Source organism: Aphelocoma coerulescens, chromosome 3 (assembly GCF_041296385.1).
Source record: "Aphelocoma coerulescens isolate FSJ_1873_10779 chromosome 3, UR_Acoe_1.0, whole genome shotgun sequence".
NCBI classification, from domain to species: Eukaryota; Metazoa; Chordata; class Aves; order Passeriformes; family Corvidae; genus Aphelocoma; species Aphelocoma coerulescens.
This window is the reverse complement of record NC_091016.1, coordinates 114709291-114716189: the sequence shown is the minus strand read 5'-3', so window position 1 is coordinate 114716189 and position 6899 is coordinate 114709291. Positions and strand designations below refer to the sequence as shown.

Below are 6899 nucleotides of genomic sequence, written 5' to 3'. Positions count from 1 at the left end.
AGAGCTGACCTTAACCTTGCAAAGCAGTTTTGTAACATTTAACTGCCTTTACCAGAACTAACTGATATCTTAGCCATTAGCAATAGGCATATTATAGAGGTAGAAATAGAGATTATAGAGATGATCGATCTTGTCTGCAAAAGTCAAATACAAAATAATAGTCTAAATTTCCAGAGAGAGAGGGCAGGGGGGAAACCAGACCTTCTGCATCTTGACAAGAGAGTAACTTCAAACACATCTTCCCAAAATTACCAAGCCCAGGAAGAGAGATAATAAAAGCAAACCAGTGTGTAGGACCAGTGCTTAGGTTTCTCAGTTATGGCCTGGGAGTTCTGATTTCCTACCATGTTTCCCAGATCCTCCTAATTATTTAATCACCATCTAGTGATAAAGTACTCAGTACTTAGGTAAGCATGTTCAGCTGTATAAATGTACCAAGGAAGATAAGTGTTTGAGCATCACTTCTAGAGCTGCTCCTAAACACAATTAGTTAAAGCTATCCTTTGTTTAATAATGAGCAGAAAAAGATCCAAAGCCCAAGGATACAACTGAAGCTCCATATCTGTAGTCTCACTGAGGTTTCTGTCCTTCAGCACCTACCCTCAATCTCAGCACAGGTATTTTTTTTTCTCCTGTTGTGTAGTTAAAGATAAATGAGATTGTTTGATGTTAAGCACACAATAGAAGCAGAAACATCAGGGTTAAAGGTATTGGAATATAGAGGTCAATTGATTTCATGTGGCTCTGAGACTCAGTTTGCTGTCAGAGAATGCAAAAAAGGGGTTTCTGTGCATGAAAGCCTCTATTTCTCTCTGTTGCAGACTTCAGTGACTTTGTTTTCAAAAAAACACAATTTTGAATTCTTTGACACCAGTTCTGCTGCAAATATGGCATAATATAATTAAATGAGAGTTTCATGCTGACATTATTTATACAACTGAAGTAATAAACTTTCACTGAGTAGGTAATAGCTTAGAATTTATTTTGCCATGGAGAATTTAATTTGTCATAATGTTGCAAACTGTTTTGGTGGTTTTTTAACTCAGGGCATACCTCAAACACCTGGGCATGAGGATAGACAGAAGTGCAGACACATCCTTGTTCCCAGTGTTCATCTACAGCTGGTAGGTGTTTCCTGGCCTTTTGTATAGGACTTTCAGGTGGTCAGTTTTCACCCTGTGTGATGAGCTGAACTGCAGTTCAGTTCTCATTCTGCAGGCAACTTTGCAATTCATTTTACTGCAAGAGAGGAAACTAAAAGTTAGGTGCTGCAATACTTTAAATCACTATTTGGCCTGGACCAAAAGGGTTTGTTTTGGTTTGTTGTGTTTGATTTGTTTGTTAAGTATTATGCTGTGTGACTTAGGGATCTTAAATTAAACTGCTGTTTCTGTCTACTAAGAAAGAATGGCTTACCAGGTGCTTGCCAGATCAATCAAACCTGCTTTAAGGACATTTTGAAAAGTAATTGCAGTGCCAGTGACCAGTAAACATTACTGTTTAGCCATGTTCCCTTAAATAAACCCTGCCTGATAGAGTTTTATGAGAACAGGTTGTAGACTGAATTAAGAGACATTGCAGATAGAATCTGGATGTGTACGACTGGGCTATCAGTGGGATCTGATACAATGCAGAAAAAATCATATGGAAATTAATATAATTATATGCTATTTCTGCATTGCCAGAATTACAGTTTCAACATATTCAAGGATCAAAAAATACAATTACCTCTTAAAACAAATAGATTATTGTTTTTATGCCTTTGGGACAAGCAAAACTTCAGCTGGCTGGGTGAGCACTGCACACAGTCCCTCACTTCTGCCAGCCCTGCTCCACTGCAAGGCTTTTGTGGTGTGTCCCCCAGTCTATCAGTGATTCATCAGATAGCACAGCTCCATTCTCAGCTAATTACTAAATATGCTTCCCCAGTGTGCTCAGAGGGCAAATCCTGTGACTTGTGTGGCCATGTCGAGTGGCAATGCATGCCTTCAGTAAGCACTATAATGCAGATTTTAAGTGGATTTGTGTCCAAAATTAAAGTCTGTTATTTTTGAGTATTTAAGGTTCATATATTCAGTGAAATTCCTCACTGAAATCGATTGCTCGCTTTTTGAGGAACACTGATTTGGCACACATTGTAAGACTCTAAACTTCAGATGCCCAATTACTACTTCTTGTAGAACAAAGACATTCAGACATTTTAAAGGAAATCAAATACAAGTAGCTATAAAATAAATAATTCGGAGTGGAATCATAGAAATAGAGGTCATATAGCTCAGCCTCCCACTTGAAGCAGAACCATTCAACACTAGATCAGGTCAGCTATGGCTCTGCTTAGCTAAATCTTGGAAACCTTCCATGGATTAAGACTGCACAGAATCGCTGGGAAAACTTTTCCAGGACTGCACAACCCTCCCAGTGAAAAATCTTTTCCTGATATTAAATCTGAACCTCCCTAACTGCAGTTAGGAACCATCAGCATTTGACATAACTTTGGGCACTACCAAGAAGAGTACTTTTATTTACCAATGCAAATACAATCTACCAGTTGCATATTTTCAACACCATCTAAGGCAGTCTGCATCATAGAAAAGATTTGAAAGAGTGTCTCTATTTTGGAGAAAGTCATGGGTCAAGAATGTCATGAAGTAAGTCAGTAGTTTCAACCTGTGGTCCCAAGATTTCTGACAGTTTCTAAATGTCTTCCAAACAACTAAACAGTAAATAAATAATACTAATAATTTTAAAATCCCACAGTCTTTGACACAGCATGCAAATTCCACACTCCTATTAAAAAAAAAAAAAGGAAGAGCTCTGCTAACTGAAGTGAAATTTATTACAAATTTTGTTTCAGTGGTCATGACTGGTGAGCTTTACTTCAGGTCTCTGTTTTGCTAAATGTTCTTGTTAGTTCATAAGAAAATCATCAGAATTCTACAGGAAATCTTCTTCATCATAAAATTAAGCTAAGCAATTTTTTTCAGTACATTGTTGTGAAGAAAAAAAGTATTTCTTTTTAAAAGTCTCATGAACTTCAAAAAGAAAAAGCTAAGGAAATTCAAAGATGAAGCCAGGTAGCAACTTGAGAAAGATACAAAGGATCTGGGGGTTTGCTTGGGTTTTTTTGCTTGTTTGATTGATGGTTTGGTTGCTTTAGGGGATTTTTTTGTTTGGGTTATTTTGTGGTTTATTTTTTTTTTCCTGCAGGCAGTATGAGTCTTACATTTGGCTTCAGAAGGATCAATTGAGTGATGGAGTAGAACAGCACAGTGAGTCATGTTTTACAGTGGGAAAGACTGGTTAAAGGTTAGTATTTGGGAAAAATAGGGACACTTCTCCTTACTTCTTGTGATGTGAGAAATAGCCTGAAGCAAATCACTTCTCTGTCCTTTCCCTCCTCTTATTGCAACAATGGAATACTGTTCTTCACCTCATATATAAAGCACTGCGTGGAGGACAAGTGTGCTATAAAAGCTCGAAGTATGACAGAATGTCAAAGCCAACAAACATAAATACAGGCAATGGCATTGAAATACTTCGCTTTATCCATTCTCTTTTTTTTTTTCTTGAATGATGTGTGGGATAATGACTACAAGATCCCTTGTCTGCTAAGCTGACATTTATGTATGAAGTGGTGAAGGGCATTGCCATTAGAGATTTTGCTTTTCCAAGTGTTTTGGCAAGGATTTGATTGGCAGGTCATTGACATTCACTTGGAACTTTACAAAATACAAGAACTGCAAATACTGTGTTTACCTTAAAACTTCCCCAGGATGGATTATGGAAAATGTGTTATTTTGCTAACTCCAGGACAATGCTGTATAACCCATTACTGAAAAATAGAACTACTGGAAAATTAATCAAATTTATGTTTAGTATTCATATTGGTTTCCTAGAACTCTTTTCAGTATTATTGGTAGTCAGGAGGCAAGAATGATTTCCTGTATTTCCATTTTTTTTCCTCTGAGGAAAGTTTAAATTGATTTCCTTTGTTATCCAAGTGTATATCAGTAAAATGCTTCTTTTTCATCACCAAGTAGCACTCAGGTGGTATAAGTCTTCCATAAAGAGATAATCTGCATATAGAATTCACAATATAGAATAGAAGGAAATAATAGTCTCCAACCTGAGTATTTAGACTCAAATTTCTTCATGAATTTCTACCAAAAAACTTAAAAGGCTGCAGCTGGTGTTCATAGGCATACTGAGAGTGATCTTTACTTTCTTAAAAAACTAGTCCATTTTAAATAGATATATTCTGTTAACTCTTTCAGTACAGTTCCTTTAGCTGAAACTATAAAAAAAGTTAATCTTGAGGAGTTATTCTTCTAAGCTACACATCCATGAAATAATAAAATCATGATTTTGTATCTATCTTTATGATCATGTTTACTCAAAATTAATTAAGATGATTTTTCTCTCAGCTTTTTGCACACTCCCAGCCTCCTCACCGATGGATCAGTTTGAGGAGCAGAAAAGATCCTGACACTGTGTAAGCACTACTCAGGAATGAATAAATAAAATATCCCTGTGATATCATCACTGTTTTCATCACGCATCCCAAACATAAGCCCATAAGGTATTATGAAAAAATTTAACTCTGTTGCAGTAAAAACCAGCAAAGTATCAAAAAATCCACACCGTTATTCAACATCACATTGCAATTCTATAGTTTAGATCCAGCTTAATTGCAGTCCTTTTTAACATATTTATGAAATAGGAAGGATGAGATGTTGGGTTTATTTTATTTGCTGGGGTAGAAGAAATATTATTAGAAAGTTATATTCTTGAAGGATTTGTGGCTTTTACTAAATAATTTGAAATTTGTAAATTATTTGCCTTAATCATTGAATTGAGCTACGAGGGAGGGGAAAGGCATCCTCTTTTCCCTGAATAACACTTAATAAATCTAACAAAAAGATTTAAAAAGTTAGAACCAAAATATTCTGTTTCAAGAACATTAAAGTTGAATCTGTAGCTGTTCCCAATTTAGAGGTGGGGGCATAGTGCTAATCCAATTCTTCCTAAATTCCCAGATATTTTTTTCCTGCCTGCTTTTCTAGAGTATGCAAGATCTACCAACCAACCAAAAAAAAAAAAAAAAAAAAAATCTCTCTAATACAGAGTGTTTCCCCACTTCAAGGGCTGCTTTAGAGGAAGGGACAAATTTGGCTTCAGTGGTGCAGGGATCCATGGGATCTTCTGGTACTGAGCTGAATTTAGTTTCAGAGCCAGCTTAAGTCCTGCCATAAACAACAATTGCTTGTTTTGAGAATCCTTAAATTGAAGCTCTGTGTGTGCAAAGATGTTTGTTATGCAAGAGACTAAACATTTACAGAGCAGTAGCTATGTTCTCAAAGTTATATCAACACTGAATTACACAGCGTTAAGGTAATTTAAAAATTTCTGTAGTTTTAGTCTTCTCCTGAATGTGGTATTTAATATCTCAGCTGGCCAGATCTACTTGCTTATGTTGCATGCTACTGACTGATCACTTTGTATTAAATGTTATGCTGATATTTTAAAAACCATGGCTGATCGCCTAGATTGGCCTACAAAAATAAACAGACATATGAAATTATCCTTTAAAGTATTGTGATAATTAAATAATTTTAAAATGCAGCTTTGTACTCTCTCATCCCCACTGATTTTTATGTGATGAACAATTAATTTCTCACTGGATTTTAGGTAGAGAAGGGGCAATTTTGCTCAGATGACTGACCTCTTTCCTGCCAATTCTTGCTCCTTTCAGAGCAAAACTACTGATGTTTAGCTGCTCCAGAAGATTCACGTGCTGTTCCCATCGTAGTTCTTCCTGCCAGTGTCAGAGATCCATGTGTTTTAACGTGATTCACTGGAACAAAGAACATGAGCAAATGAAAACAAACTGTATCCAGGAAAATCCCCGGGCATGTTCAGAGCAGTCTTTGGCAGTCCATCACATAAAAAATAAATATTTTTTCCAATAACGATTTTTTATTGTTCTTATTATTTTTTTTTTATCACTGTTGCTAATTTTTCTTAAATATATGAACCCTAAGGGTTACTGGTTATTTAATATGGATTTTTCTTTTTCAGTACCAGACATCTAGTGCTCCCTATATGGAGAGAATTTAAACTGAAATTGAAAGTCATAGCCAGTGGCAATGAAACAGATATAACTCTGTTAAGTTTGCCATGACAATTTCTGACTGTAAATCATGTATTTTCCAAAGTTAAATTTTCTGGAACCTGAATCCATGCATTCTTTTTTCATATGCAAAGAATTGGCATGAATTATCATCAACCAGTGATGATGAAGAAATTAATTAAATTAGTTCATTTCCAAAACTGAACCACAACTTCCAAATTATTATTTTACTTATTAAAATAGTCCAATTTCTTAGTTATGATTACTTTTCTTGAGAAGGAGATGACAGTCCCCCAGGTTTACGATGTGAAAAATTTAAACTGATAATTAATTCCCTCCATTCATGATAAAAATTAGGTGACTGAGTGAGCAGTCTCACTGAAACCCAATGGGTGCTACAAGAGGGAATCATTGCTAAATTTTCAGTGGCACTACTGCCTGTTTACAGTGTGTTTTAAAGATGTGAAGTACCACCAGCCACCTTGGAATCAAAAATCTTACTCTGCATTGCCAAACTTCTGCAATAGTACTGTAGCTGTGTTAGCCTTGTATTTAATGAGCTCGAGTTTGATCAGATATGTGAGTTATTTAGATCACTTTTAGTAACTTAAACTTCACTCATTTGCACCATAAATGAAACTCTTGTGTGAGCATGGGGGAAAAGCCTAATTTCCATTCCAGCTGCAATAATATCTGCAAAATCTATAAATTTAACAACATCAATTGGGCAGCTGCATTAAGAAAGACGCATATGTGAATATATGAGTAA

The 6899-nt window shown here is 35.8% G+C and overlaps 1 long non-coding RNA gene across 3 annotated transcripts; it reads left to right on the top strand.

The window, feature by feature from the left end:
• Positions 1-433: 433 nt before the first annotated feature.
• On the top strand, positions 434-5935 carry LOC138107411 (uncharacterized). 3 transcript variants are annotated; one of them, XR_011149500.1, is made up of 5 exons: positions 434-617; positions 1047-1124; positions 3208-3306; positions 4425-4492; positions 5753-5935. It is a non-coding gene; the product is annotated as an uncharacterized lncRNA (long non-coding RNA). The 3 variants fall into 3 exon arrangements; XR_011149502.1 differs by having other exon boundaries at positions 5689-5935; XR_011149501.1 differs by having other exon boundaries at positions 4425-4579.
• The last annotated feature ends 964 nt before the right edge of the window (positions 5936-6899 follow it).